The 14,502-nt window shown below is 40.6% G+C and overlaps 1 non-coding gene across 1 annotated transcript; it reads right to left on the minus strand.

The window, feature by feature from the left end:
* Positions 1-4,618: 4,618 nt before the first annotated feature.
* On the minus strand, positions 4,619-4,725 carry LOC149994029 (U6 spliceosomal RNA). The gene has a single exon (XR_016507973.1). It is a non-coding gene; the product is annotated as a U6 spliceosomal RNA (small nuclear RNA).
* Between the last annotated feature and the right edge of the window lie 9,777 nt (positions 4,726-14,502).

Raw genomic sequence — 14,502 nt, forward strand, 5'->3', positions numbered from 1 at the left:
CTGCTCCAGTTTCTGGTTTCATTCGCTGAGGGCTGTGCCCAGTGCTGTCACCTACCTGGCGCTGATGGCGGGCTCTGCACGGGCTGAGTGCTTGGGCGCTGACAAAAGTCTGCAGGCAGAGAGCTGCCTGTGTTCGCCATAAAATGCCACTAAGAAGTACGGGGCTCAGAAATGAGAGGTTCGAAATAGGGCACCAACTGCACCGAAAGTTAGGTACTGTTGGTCCCATGACACAAAGATAATGTCAGGCAAGCCTTTTATTTGTTACACTTTAACATTTCTGAGCCTCTACCTACCTTCTTTGCCTGGTGGCCTGAGTTAGGTGCCGGGAGATGTAAAAACAAGGAAACGTTCCTTGTCTGTGAAAACTCAGTATCATTAATAGTCCAAAGCTCATCTAGAAGGGATGCTCATGTTCTTTTCGTCTTCTGTCACTACCGCATGGTTTGAATTAGTCTGAAAGAAATAAATAGTAGGGCGGAGTTTTAGGCACTGTACACATGACAGATCAGTAGCTTGCCTTCTTGAATCAAGAGTTAAGGCCTACGCCATTCCCTGTGCTCACTGCTACGTTCCCACTGAACACGACATTACATTTGGGCTTTCTCTTCTCCTTTTTTTTTTTTTTTTTTTAACTACATTCAGGAAATCATTTTTCCCCTGACTTAAATTCCTAGGCAATTATTGTACCCTTGTTGACATTTCACTGTTACATCCACATCCCCAAAAGAATAATTACAAAAATATAATGTGAAAAAAGAGAAACATCATCATTTTAATTGGTGAGGATTAATCAAATTATAAAACCCCTACGTATTAACCTCAATGAACTGTTTCAGACTCTCACCTCTAAAGCTGATGTAAAGGTAACCCAAACTCTCCTGTGAGGGCTATTTATATCCATTAATTGTTACATACAAGACACACTGGGTCTCAGCTGGTTGCATTTCTTCTGTATTTGAAATGTGCTTCTCAGCAGAGATCCGAGGACACCATTGGGACTCATTTGAGTCTGACTTTCACATTAATTTTGCTGTGCTGTGAAGAGCAAAGACAAAATCAATGTCCATCAGTGATTATTCAAGGTAAACTATCCAGTGATATTGACTATCAATGGCAGCACCAGGCATAAAATTTACTTAAGATTTGTTGAGTTGACAGCCATTTATTCTAGTCTTGCTTCGTTTTTTATGTTGAATATATTTCTTTTTAGGAGAATAAAAAAAATAAGAAAAAAAAAATTCCACTTACTCAATTTGCTGGAAAGCAGATCTATTTCAGAATGGTAGGGAAGAATTAAAGTTGTAGGATTTTACAAACCTAACTAAGAATAATATCTTTCCAACTGGTAGAAGCATAATATTTCACAGTGCATATTGACACAAAACCACGTGACTCAATTAAATTTTCATAATGAAGGCTCTATATAACTCGTGACTGAACTTGAAAAAAAGAAGAGCCCTGAGCTATTTCTTGGGTCCTGAATAAATATTCTTAAGCTGAACACATGCTTATGGCAAAAGAGTAATAATACATCTGGGTTTAAAGTTTTATTTGTTTCAGCCATTATGTTGAAATCCAAATATGCTGTCAATGATATGTTTTTGAAGAAATTACAAACAAAAACAAACAACAATAGTAAGAGAAAATTAAAATCTCTATTTTATCATGCCTGAGGCTCCAATGTAACTTTTTGGTCAGATAATAGTATGAGAGGGGATGTGGGAGGGAAGGAGAGTCTCTAATGCATCCATGCTGGGGCCACGGGCAACTTGGCAGGTACTCTTGCCCATCAGATTGAGCTGGTAGTGTTAGGGAGACACATCATCATTTCTGCTCTTTCCATCTGAACTACTATTTACACATTCAATGTGGTTGAACAGAAAAGACAAGGAGAAAATTTAGGTATCAGACTTGTCTTTATCTTTCTGACAGCCAACAGTCAGTTTGGCGTCTTTTGTAGGAATTATCTTTCAAAATATTAGCGTCTAAGATGTACCTTTCAAAAATCATCTTCCATTTTTTTACTTTGCTGTACTATGTCATTTCACATGAGAACTTTAGAATTTAGCCCTAAGGGATATTTGCTTCCTTGTTTGTTCAGGTGACAGGTTCCAGGAGGCCAAGGGCAATGTAACCACATAAAGGTTTTTTAAATTAAATGTATTGGTGTGACACTGGTTAACAATATTATATATATATTATGAATATTGCATCATGTGCTCACTAACCAAAATCTAGTCTCCTTCTGTCAACATATATTTAACCCCCTTTACCTTCTTCTTCCTCTCCCCATACTGAATCGGATCAAATTTTATCCTTTCCGCATTACCTCCCTCTTTCAAGAGCCTGAGGTTTGACCTGATTTCTAGGTTGGAAGATGTAGGGCTGATGATGAACTAGAGTGAATAATTCAGAGGTCATGGCTTAACATTGGAAGCTTGGAGACTGATCTAATTAAAATCAATGCAGGCATAGCCTATATTCCATCTAAGCCTTCATCAGGGCCATTGGAAAGCTCCAGAACCTATGTATTAGATAGGCCAACAGGTGCTGGAGTAAGAATATAGGGTGGATGACAGACAGGGTCAGGAGTGCCAAGCAGAGTGTGGAGTTCAGGCCCGTGGGGGAGAATGCTCAGTGGGTATTGAGACGGATGAAATACTACTCTACCTCCACAGAGTTCACACTATTGTGAGGGAAACAAGTAGATGCTAAAACAACTACAGCTCGGAATAACAAGGTAATAAGAACTATAGCTTTAATAAAAAGAGAAGAAATGAATTCTTAGATTTCCCAAAGTGGGGGAGATTTGACTTGGTGGGATGCAGGAGGGACTTAGAAATGAGGCAGAAAATGGCGGGCTTTGTTCACATGGCTGCATTTAAGGACAGGCCTCCAGCCTCTACATCTTTCTTAGAGAAAAGCAGCACCCAAGGACTGATGTTGTGGTCCTAGTGAATTCTCCTCTTCCTGGGTAGGGTCAGGGTGAGGGCTTATAGGTATGAGGTAAACAACCTATACCTGTTTAAGAATTTTTATTCTATATATTGAATTGTATACATTTGGTTTTCAGTAAATATTGATAGTTTCTATCCTCTATACTTTATTGCCAATGAGGGCATAGGATAAACTTATTTTTATCGTTTGGTTTTCATGCCTCACACAGCGCCCGGAACAAAGGGCAGTCTCCCTAAACGTGTGTTGACAGTAAATCTGAGCCCAGAGGAGGCAGCCTATGTCTGGGAATTCAGACCTCAGTTTTGTTGCTAATTATTCTCATAACCTTGCCAATCTGCTTCAGTTTTCATTATGTGTAGAATGAGGGGTACAACTATTTATGCCCCAAGGAGGATCACTAGTCAAATTTTTTTGTATTAGTTTTGCCTATTTTTGGAGTTCATTATAAGTGGAATCATAGAGTGTGTACTCTTTTGTTTCTGACTTTTTTCTCAAAATAAAAACTTTGAGATTTATGTTTTGCAGATGTATCAGTAGTTTGCTACTTAAAAAAATTCAACGCTGTATTAATAAACCACAATATATCAAATTGCATGAATATGCCATTCATACAGTGTATGAAGTAATCAATAATTCATGTATGAGTATGCCATTTTCCTGTTGGTGAGCATTTGGGTTACTTCCACTTCTCAACTATTATAACTACGGCTGTTCTGAATATTTTTGTAAAGTCTTCAAATGTCTCCTCAACTTACTTTGGTCTGACTCCTAAAAATCCATTCTGTTTGATATTGGATGTATTTACCCCTCAACCCTCTTTGCTCTCCATACACACAGACAATGTCTATTCTTCTTCCTAGATTTGTCCAGATAAAATCTGAATACATGGATTTCCCATCCATTAAACAAGTAGACATGATTACTTTTCACTAAAAAGACATATTTTACAGGAGAAACACTACATGTGTTCAGCAAAGATAAGCTATTTCTTGTGATAGGTTCTAACAAATTATCATCAGATAACCTGGTCTTCTTGTCATTGTTTCCAGTTATTGATGGATCAACATCCAACCTTCGTGGAACAGCCAGAAGTACGCTCAGTGGCTGGTGTCCGATGCTTGCATGTGAATTGATATCCAAGTCTCTGACACTGGACACTCCAACAAGCTCTTTTTTAGAGTCTTCTGTAGAATAGAAAAACTAAAAATGGCTGCTGGGCATGTCCTAATATATTAGAACAGACAATTGTTCTTCCAATAGCTATTCAGAAAGAAGGACTAGAAAGTAGACTGTTGGCTAGAACTCAAATGACTGGTATGTTTGAGGTTGGCTGCTGCCTGGTTGACTGGTATAACAAGAAGACATGTGATTGGGATTTAAGATTAAGGTATCATCTGCAGGCCAGAATAACCATTGTAGATGAATGGTATTCCCTTGTATTGATTTTTTTCTTGAGGTAATTCTCTGATATCTTTCAAATTAGGAACTTATTCTATACTTGATTGTAAAGAAGTTTATTGACAAAGAGTAGAGTGGGATGTGCCATCTGAAATTTGTTTTTCCTTTCAATTTTATTTTGTAATGGTTTGAGATGTATAGCTCAGTGGTCAGACAGTCAGATGCTTTACGTAGTGTTCCTCTCAATATTTCCAGTACCAAAAATATGAAATGTTTCACCAATTTGTGTGTCATCCTTTTGCAGGGGCCATGCTAATCTTCTCTGTATTGTTCCCATTTTAGTGTACGTGCTGCTGAAGCGAGCACGCCATCCTAAGTGCTTCACATGTACGCGTGTTTAGCACATATATCTATGTGTATCTGATTCCACACACAGATAAACATATGTAAGATTAAAATTTCCTAAGTGTCTGTAACATGTCTAATTTACCACAGTGACGTGGGCCACACAATTGCTAAACTCTGTTCCAAGCCTAAAAATCCTCAACAGGAAAGTTTGGTTTATTTTTGATCCTTTATTTCCTTAGATATCTGTTCATTATACCAAACAAAGTCAAAGAAAATCACTAGGAAAAACCCTGTACTTGACTTTTTATTAGTGTGTTCAGATAGAGGTTTGCCTTCTTACTAAAATGTGGACTCCTGTAAAGTAGAAACTTGGGCATAGTAGAGGTTGAAGAAATAGTGCAGTCATGGTGTTTATCTATATAATATTCTTCTCATTCTCTCCATCACCTTCCGTCACTAACCCCCACATCTTCCCCAAGCTGTGGACTTGGCGCAGTCACCACCCGTGAAAAGTATACACCCCAAGCAGAGGCCAGTACTGCCAAGACAAGGTTCCCAGTCTCCACTTAGAAAAACAGAAAATGACATTGTTAATTGGAGAACGGATATCTAGAGAGCCGTGCCGATGTTCTGTTATCTAACTGGCCTTTCAAAGTTGAACACGCTCACTGGAACCTCTGGATCAGATATTGTCACTTTTCTCATTGCCGTGCAGATTATATCAAATCTGAAAGAAGGTGAAACCACCCACATTAGTTTCATTCCACTTTAGGGGAGATATGCAAACCCCATTATGACAATCTACTTTATTTTTCATCTGGAAATTGTCATCAGACTCAGTGCTGAGTTAATCAGTTCATAGACAAAGAAGTTAGTTACTGCAATTCAAGATGAAAGGGGCTGTAAAAATGTATAATTATAATAATTAGAATCATAATATTAATGAGAGTGGAATTAACACATTGACCTTCATCTTATTCTACAGGTAAAAACATCAAAATCTGAGAACCATCCTGAAGAGATAGCTGAAAAAGGCTTTTCTACACCTTGTTTTCTGACAAGCAATTAATTTCCACATAAGAAAGTACTATTAGAATTCAAAAGAGTTTTAAAATATAAATATAATATGAATCTCTTAGGGCATTCTGGCCAATGATTCAAAATAACTCTTGAAACTTACAAGGACATCACCCTACTCACTATTCCAAAGAGAGAGGTGGCAGATGGTGGGCGTTTTATTCACATTTTCTCGATGAATAAGTGAACAAACAATGATATCAGTATTCAGTACTTACTTCACAGTGGCATTTAAGGACGTAAAAGTGTTTGCTACTCATCATAGCAAATTTGGAAGGTAAATATTAAACTATATTATGAAGGAAAACTAGTCATAACTTAATTCCAGTGTTCAGAAGAAAGCATTTGTGACATAACGTAATGGCTCATCTGTGGTTATACTCAGTAGGGCAATTTTGTGTACTACTTATTCTAGTTTTCTGGTGTTAACTTATCTCTTTGGGCTGTGATGACCAGAAACTAATTCAGTTCACTTAAAGGAAGCCCACCAACCAACAGAAAACAAACAAAAAAGAAGGTTGTACATTCTCGAATGGTCGCTCTGGGCTGGATTTGGAACTGGGACCTGCTAGAGGTTGGGGCAGCTCCGGTCAGCTTTCCTCCACCTTGACTTTGTTCTGTGGTCTCTTTCTTTTCTTCTGTGAATCTTCTTTCTTCCCTTCATCCGCTGGCTCATCCTTGCCATAGTCTCTAGAAAAAGCTTCGGAAGAAGCCAGTCTGGTTGGCATAATTATTTACCTTTGCCCTTATTAAGCAAGAGAGAGAGACCACTTGTGTATTGTTCTCTGGCTGCGTCACGGGACCCCTTGTTCAAACTCCATCTCTAGTTCAATCAGTGGCAATGCATTTGTACAGCAGCTGGCGACAATTTCACTAAGTGAAGGCTATTTTTTTTTTTTTTTTTTGGCAAGCCACTTTCTACTAAAAGGACAAGTTGAGTGGGTATGTACAGTATATGCCATTTAGCATGTCATTGCAAACTCTTTATTAACATTTATTTATTCAGAGGATATTTATTGAGTGTCTACCGTGTGCCAACGCTGATGTAGGTCCTAAGGATACCTCCATAAATAAGGTAGACAAGAATCCTTTTCTTTATGGGCCTGAGATTCTATTGGGCAGAGACCAACAGTAAAGAGAATGAATGAATGAATGAATGAATGAATGAATAACATAGTGTGCTAAGAAGAAAAACAAAGTAGGAAAATACATGGACAAAAACAAGAGAGAGGGAGAGGGAGTGCACATGTTGGTGTGGAGTGTGGGGTGTGGGGTGTGGGGTGTGGGTGGGTGGTAGGGGTTTGTTTGCAATTTACATTGGCCAGGGAAGTGCTCTATGAGATTTGACTCAGATTTGAAGGCATGAGCTATATGATTTAAATTACATTTTTATTACTCTTGTTAAGTAATCTTTGTAACAATTATTAAAATTCATTAAACACATGTTCCAAGGGCCATTCATAGCATTTCTTTCCTGTCTAATTCTCAATCTTCAGACCACCTATGACTCTTCCCATTTCGCAGAAGAGGACTTGAAGTACAAAAAGGATTGGCTGCTTGCTTGTGGTCTCTAAGTTAGTAAATGAGAGAACTTGAATTTGCAGGTCATATTCTGGAGCTCTGCTCTTAAATGCTACTTCTGCTCTTCCAGTGATGTACTAATTTAAACAAAATCAACTAAACCCTCAACTGTACAGAGAAGAATGATATATGCAACCCAGATATCCCATTCAGGGTGTGCAAAAATAATGCATTTCAATTAGTATCCTCCTCAGATACCTTTTTATGTCTCTTTATGCACATCAATGATTATACACCTTTCACCTAAATAAATAGTATGATATATGATGTGCTGTAAAGTCCTGCCCACTCAAAAAATATGTTATAGGCATATTTCCAAGTCAATAACCACAGTTATGCCATTATTTTGATTGAATTTCAAATATTTTATATATGGGTACATAGCTATTTAGTTCAGCAGTTTTTAAGTTACTGAACATGTAGGTTATGGAAATCAGTCTGTGGTCATAGCTACCCTTATTCTCTTTATAACCATTCCTGACAGCTGATGTCAGTTGCTAAAGATCAAGGTTAGTACGAGCACTTAGTGCTCATTGGGAAGCAGACTGGAATGCAGGACACAGCCCTTACAGGCTCCTACAGGAACAGATGCTACTTCTGACTTCCATAATCAGTGTTTCAGGAATTCTTTAATTCAGAAAATAGAAGTTAACTATGTCTCTTTTTTAAAAATATGTTTTGTTGATTATGTTGTTACAGTAGTCCCAATTTTTTTCCCTTGGCTCCCCTCTACCTAGTAACCCCCTTCCCTCAGCAACCCTCCCCCCCTTAGTTCATGTCCATGTGTTTGTTCATATAAGTTCTTTGGCTTCACCTTTCCTATACTGTTCTTAACTTCCCCCTGTCTATTTTGTACCAACCAATTATGCTTCTGAGTCCCTGCACCATTTCCCCATTTCTCCCTCTGCCCCCTCCCAGCTGATAACCCTCCAAATGGTCTCTATACCTATGATTCTGTTCTTATTCTGGTTTGCTTAGTTGGATTTTGTTTTTATTTTTTAGATTTAGTTGTTGATAGGTGTGAGTTGTCATTCTAATGTTCATAATTTTGATCTTCTTTTTCTTAAATAAGTCCCTTTGACATTTCATATAATAATGGCTTGGTGACGATGAACTCCTTAAGCTTTACCTTGTCTGGGAAGCACTTTATCTGACCTTCCATTCTAAATGATAGCCTTGCTGGATAGAGTAATTGCGGTTGTAGGTCCTTGCTTTTCATCACCTTGAATACTTCTTGCCAGTCCCTTCTCACCTGCAAAGTTTCTTTTGAGAAATCAGCTGGTAGTCTTATAGGCATCCCTTTGTAGGTAACTTTCTGCTTTTTTCTTTTGCTGCTTTTAAGATTCTCTCTTTACCTTTCACCTTTGACATTTTAATTATGATGTGTCTTGGTGTGGTCCTTTCTGGGTCTAGCTTGTTTGGGACTCTCTATGCTTTCTGGACTTGTATGTCTATTTCCTTCACCAAATTTGGGGAGTTTTTCTTCATTATTTTCTCACATAAGCTTTCAATTTCTTGCTCTTTCTATCCTCCTTCTGGCACCCCTATGGTTTCGATGTTGACACATTTAAAGTTGTCCCAGAGGTTCCTAAGCCTCTCCATTTTTTTCAGTTCTTGTTTCCTCATTCTGTACTGGTTGACTGTTTTTTTCTTCCTGATGTTCCAAATCATTGATATGAATCCTGGTTTCCTTCCCTTCACCATTGGTTTTGTGTGGATTTTTCTTTGCTTCATTTAGCATTGCCGTCACTTCTTCCCTTATGCATTTGCCATACTTAAGCATATTTTTCAATCCTGTGAGTATCTTTATCAGCAGTGTTTTGAACTCTTCATCTGTTAGGTTGGCCATCTCCTCGTCACTTAGTTCTCCCACTGTAACCTTGATTCATTCCCTCTTTTGGGCCATACTTCTCTGTCTCCTCATCTTGACAGGCTCCTGTGTTTGTTTGCCTCTGTGTCTTACGTAGAGCTGTCACTCCTGTTATGTTGTAAGGGGCAGAACCTTAGGTATTCGTCAGTACAGGGCAACCTGTTTCACCATGTTGTGGTGCTGTATGTGGGGGAGGGGTCTGAGAGGGAACAATGCCGCTTGCTCAGCCCTTGCCCCCTTTCCAGGCACTTCTACTTCTGTAGGGGCTTGGCGCCTCTCTAGCTATTGTCCTGGCTGTCGTTCCTAAAGTGGGTGTTCTGCAGATGTTCTAGTACTGTGGGGGCCCTTTAAACAAGCAGACTCTGCTGAGAGACTGGCAGTTTCTTCCTCTGCTCAACCCCCACTGGTTTGCACAGTCAGAAGCAGTGAGGCTTTATTTTCCCCAGTGCTGGGACCGTGAGCTGCGTGGTCTGGTCTGGTGCTGGGACAGCTCCCCAGGTGTCCCTCCTGACTTTTTAAAGCATGTGACTGTACTTTCTGCCGGCCTGCCACTACTGTCGCTACCACACCGTGTCCTCTCTACCCCGGCTCCGCCCCTCCTACCTGTCTGGATGAGTATTTCTTCTTTATACCTTTGTTTGTTGGACTTCCATGCATCTCGATTTTCTGGAACTTCTGGTTGTCTCTAGTTTTGAGGTAGTTGTATTCCTTCTTAGTTGTGGAGAGAGATGGCAGTGTGTCTCTCTAGGCCTCCGTCTTGGCCAGAAATCCTAACTATCTCTTAATCTTCTATTTATAGAATAAATTGATTCCAGTTGGAGTTTGGGCAAGTTAATTTATGTTAGAATATGAAAATGGAATTGAAAGTCACCTCCTCTGGAGAGCACTCTGGGTTACCATTGTTAAGATAGCGCCCATCTCCGTGCCCTGCATCTCTCTGCCCTTGCCCCGCCCCCATTCTCACACTCACTGCGCTTCATTTTAGTTTTTGCTTCACTTGTCTCTTCTCTCCAAGGGATGATACGATCTCTAAGTGAAAGCATGTTTCTTTAATTTCTGTGTCTTCAACACAAAAAATCCTATTTATGGCATCTAATATGCACCTTAAAAATGTTTTAGAAGGAGAGAAAAGAAGACTTCAAGGACGGTGAAGAGCAACTTAGCTTAGTTACCAGAGATGAGCAATAGATTGAAATGGAAGGAGAAGTAAAAAGCAAAAATCAAGGAGAGGAGAGAAGAAAAGTTGGGAGACATGTGATCCTGATATTGTGAAATGAACAATATTGTTCCAGTTAGGTGCATCTTTATAATTTGCAAAGAATAAAATATTTATACCAGGGAAACTCTATCCATTTACTGAATTACAAACAGTATTTTTAAAAAACTTACTCTGTATATTTTACGAGAATCTGTAGAAAGGTTGTTTGTTGTCTCTGGCATGAACGCTGTAGTATATTTAATTTCATGCTACTATGGTTATATTTGATTCATTTAAAGTCTTTATTGAGGGTCTACCCTGTGCGTGGTCATTTATTAAATCATGGACACTTAGATTTGAATAATTCACGTCCTGAGCCCAAGGAGCACACAGTAGAATAGAATATTCAGAGTATGGTGTGAAGCATGTTTATTATGCAACGTGTATATTGTGCAAGAATCTCAGAGGAGCACCTTCTTTAGTTCTCCAGAGGCTTGAAGGAGGAGGCGACATCTTGGCAGAGTGATTAATAGGAGTATGTGGAGAGGGGAGAGAGAAAGCAGATGAGCTCGAAGAAGGATGCAGATGCCAGCTCATGGAAGATTCCATGTACGAAGCTCGGGCTTTATCCTGCAGAGAGATGTCGAGAAGCAGGTGCGGGATGACTCTAAGTTGCTGGGAGCCTTATAGGCTGACTAGAAATTGGCAAATGATAGGAGAGACAAAGACAGATTTGATGGAGCAGCTACTTCTTTATGCCAAATGGCCAGCCTTTGGGGCAAGGAAGTATTAACATAAAAAGAACAGAGATGCCCAGCCCTTGAATTTCCCTCATCAGTCCAGGTAGACATCGTTGGTATTCTACAAGTGATAAGGTCTACAAATGTTAAGGGTCCCTCAGAAGCCCAAACTGGTTACATGAGACAGGCTGGACCTTGGGGTAGGTTTTATGAAATCACCCACTCTCAGGACTGAAGGGACTTTAGACTTCCCAGTCCAACTCTTCTGCCAGATTCCTCTGTAAAACAGGCCAGGGAGTGGCCCATTCTTACCCAGGCAGCTCAGCTGCTCCTAAGAGAGTGCATCTCAGCATGTGTAGGCTTTTTAGCATTTAGAAGATTCTATGGTTTGAGCCAAAGTCCTGTTCAGTGCATACTCACTGGCTCTGCTTCTCTCCTCCTGAACCCCACAGACCAGAACACATTTTGTTGTCCAGGATAAATATCATTAGGTCCTTTAGTCATCATGGTGTTCTGTAGTTTTATATCCATCCTCCTTCCACCTTTGTTTCTATAACCTGACCTATGACCCTCCTCTGACCGTGTCTTTTTTTTTTTTTTTGTTATGTGCCTTTAGACTGTGGGATCCAATATCAGAGTCCAAGATCCAAATCCTCACCACTGTTGGTATGAAATGAGACATCTCCCACCTTCAAGGAGTTGAGAAGGGAAAACAATAAGACTCTTCTACATTTGCATGTTGGATGTAGATCTAAGGTGAGAGTAACTTCTCAAAGGCAATGTTCTGTGCAATATTAGTACTTATTCAGTCCTGACCTTTGAGCTATGCACTGATTTTTCCAGGCACGAAGGTGCCAGCAGGGGCTGCAAAGTAACACAGCCATGCTGTTCCCTGTCCCTTTCACGCTCCCTGCTACCTCATGAAGCACTCTCTTGTTCGATCAATTCTTGCCTCGTAAGAAGCCTACAGAGCTTGCCCCAGCAAGACTTCCCGGAGGCTCCAAATGAATATTGAGTGATTGCCTACAAACCCACTGGTCTGGAGAGATGTAACATGAGTCAAAAAGTTCTGAGATGCTGGGTAGCAAAAGAAAGGGAAGAATCTTCTCCAGAGGTTCGGGGCAACTTTCCATGGGGGCCATATGTTTTAATTGCATTCTGGTGGGACAGATTTACCAAACATCCAGGACATGTCTCAGGAGGCATTCTTTTTGCACGTATTTACTTGTTGCTTTTTAAATGAAAATTTTCATCATTTTATTTTAAGTTCTTCTCCATTAAATAGAGTTATTTCTTTAGCAAATACTATGGGCTGGAATCTATGCCAGATGCTTGGAGTATAAGTGTGAAGAGGAAGATCATAGTTCCTTCTCTGATGAAATTTACATTACACACAAATACACAGGCACAGAGGGAGGGAGAGAGAGGGAGAGGGAGAGAGAGGGAGAGAGAGAGAGAGTGAGAGAGAGAGAGGGAGGGAGGGAGAGGGAGGGGGAGGGAGGGAGGGAGAGGGAGGGGGAGGGAGAGGGAGAGGGGGAGGTGGAGAGGGAGAGAGAGAGAAAGAGAGAGGTTGAATAGGTATCACTTGTGCTTAATACTTTGAAGGAAACAAAAAGGTGCAGGTGTGGGCTGGGACATCCTCTCTTGGAAGGTTCTAGGGAAGGATCTGTTCCAGGCTCCTAGCTTCTGGTAGCCTCAGGCATTCCGTGGCTTGCAGATGGCCATATTCTCTTTCTGTCTCTTCACACATTGTCTTCTCTTTGTGTGTCTGTCTCTATGTCCAAATTTCCTTTGTTTCTTTTTTTTTTAATTGTTGTTCTATTACAGTTGTCCCAATTTCCCCCTGTTGCTCTTCCCTGCCCTGTCCCACCCCCACCCCCTGTCCCACCCCCACCCCCTGTCCCACAGTCAGTCCCTACCCTGTTGTCCGTGGCCATGAGTTACTTATACATGTTCGTTGACTAGACCTGTCCCATTCTTTCCCCCCTTCTCCTCCTCCCCACACCCCTCTGGTCACTGTCAGTCTGTTCTGCGTTTCCATGCCTCTGGTTCTATTTTGCTCATTTGTTTGTTTTGTTCTTCAGGTTCCTGTTATAGGTGAGATTGTATGGTATTTGTCTTTTGCCACCTGGCTTATGTCACTTAGCATAATACTCTCCGTCCATGCTGTTGCAAAGGGTAGGAATTCTTTCTGTCTGCTACATAGTATTCCATTGTGTAAAATGCACCCCGTTTTTTTGATCCACTCATCTACTGATGGGCACTTAGGCTGTTTCCAGCGCTTGGCTATTGTAAATAATGCTGCTATGAACATTGGTGTTTCAGGATTCTTAGGGTATAATCCCAGCAGTGGAATCACTGGATCAAAGGGCAGTTCCATTTTTAGTTTTTTGAGGAACAAATTTCCTTTAAAAAAAAAAAAAAAAGGACACAAGTTACATTGGCTAAAGACTTATCAAATGACCTTATTTTAATTTGATTACCTTTCTGAATAAGTTCACTTATTGAGGTGTTAGGGTTAGGACTTCAATAGATCTTTTTTTGGGTGGGGCACAAGTCAACTCATAACAATTAGGATGGATAGTGTTCTAGGCAGAAGAAACATGCGTTCAGAGCCCTGAGCTAGAATGGAACGTGGGGAGCCAGAGAAACAGAAGCCTGGAGGTCTGAGTAGTGGACAGGGAACAAAGTGGCAGAAGGAGACAAAGAGAGGGGACTCTTTGGGAACTACAGATGCCAAGTGGCTTCCTCCGGGGATCACAGCGCTCCTCTGGCCCCTGGGTTTGCATCAGGGAGGCTGGGTGTGCAGCGCTGCGGGAGAGGACGCGGGGGAGGTGGGATTATCATCGCACTTCCTTCACGTAGTTTTGGGCTTCGTGCAGTTAAGAAATTGGACTGCAGGTCATTTGTGTCTTCTGTTTGCCCATCCTTAATCCCTAGGGCTTTTCATATGGAAAACGCATTTGCATGGCTCTTTATTTTCTGGATGGTGTCATTTCTATTCCTTTACCCTGTCTTAATCTCTCAGGTATGGAAGTTTACATTTCTTATTTTATCGCACGCACTGAAGTCCCTCGCCAGAGTCCTTCTCACTGTAGTGATTAAATGGAACTTATTTTGTGTTTTTTTTGAATTTGTTGTATATGTTAGCCCTTTAATCCTTAAACAGCCTTGCAAGGAGCCAAAGTGTAGCAAACTTAAGTGGTAATACGGCAGTGACGGTGCCCCGGGTGTTACACGGTGGTCTGGGAGCTGCCCGCGTTCCCGTCCCAGGAGCGCAGCCGTTAGCTAGCTATTATACCTCTCTCTGTTTTCTTATCTATGGAATG

Source organism: Furipterus horrens, unplaced genomic scaffold (genome assembly GCF_987537825.1).
Source record: "Furipterus horrens unplaced genomic scaffold, mFurHor1.1.pri manual_scaffold_13, whole genome shotgun sequence".
In the NCBI taxonomy this organism is placed as follows: Eukaryota; Metazoa; Chordata; class Mammalia; order Chiroptera; family Furipteridae; genus Furipterus; species Furipterus horrens.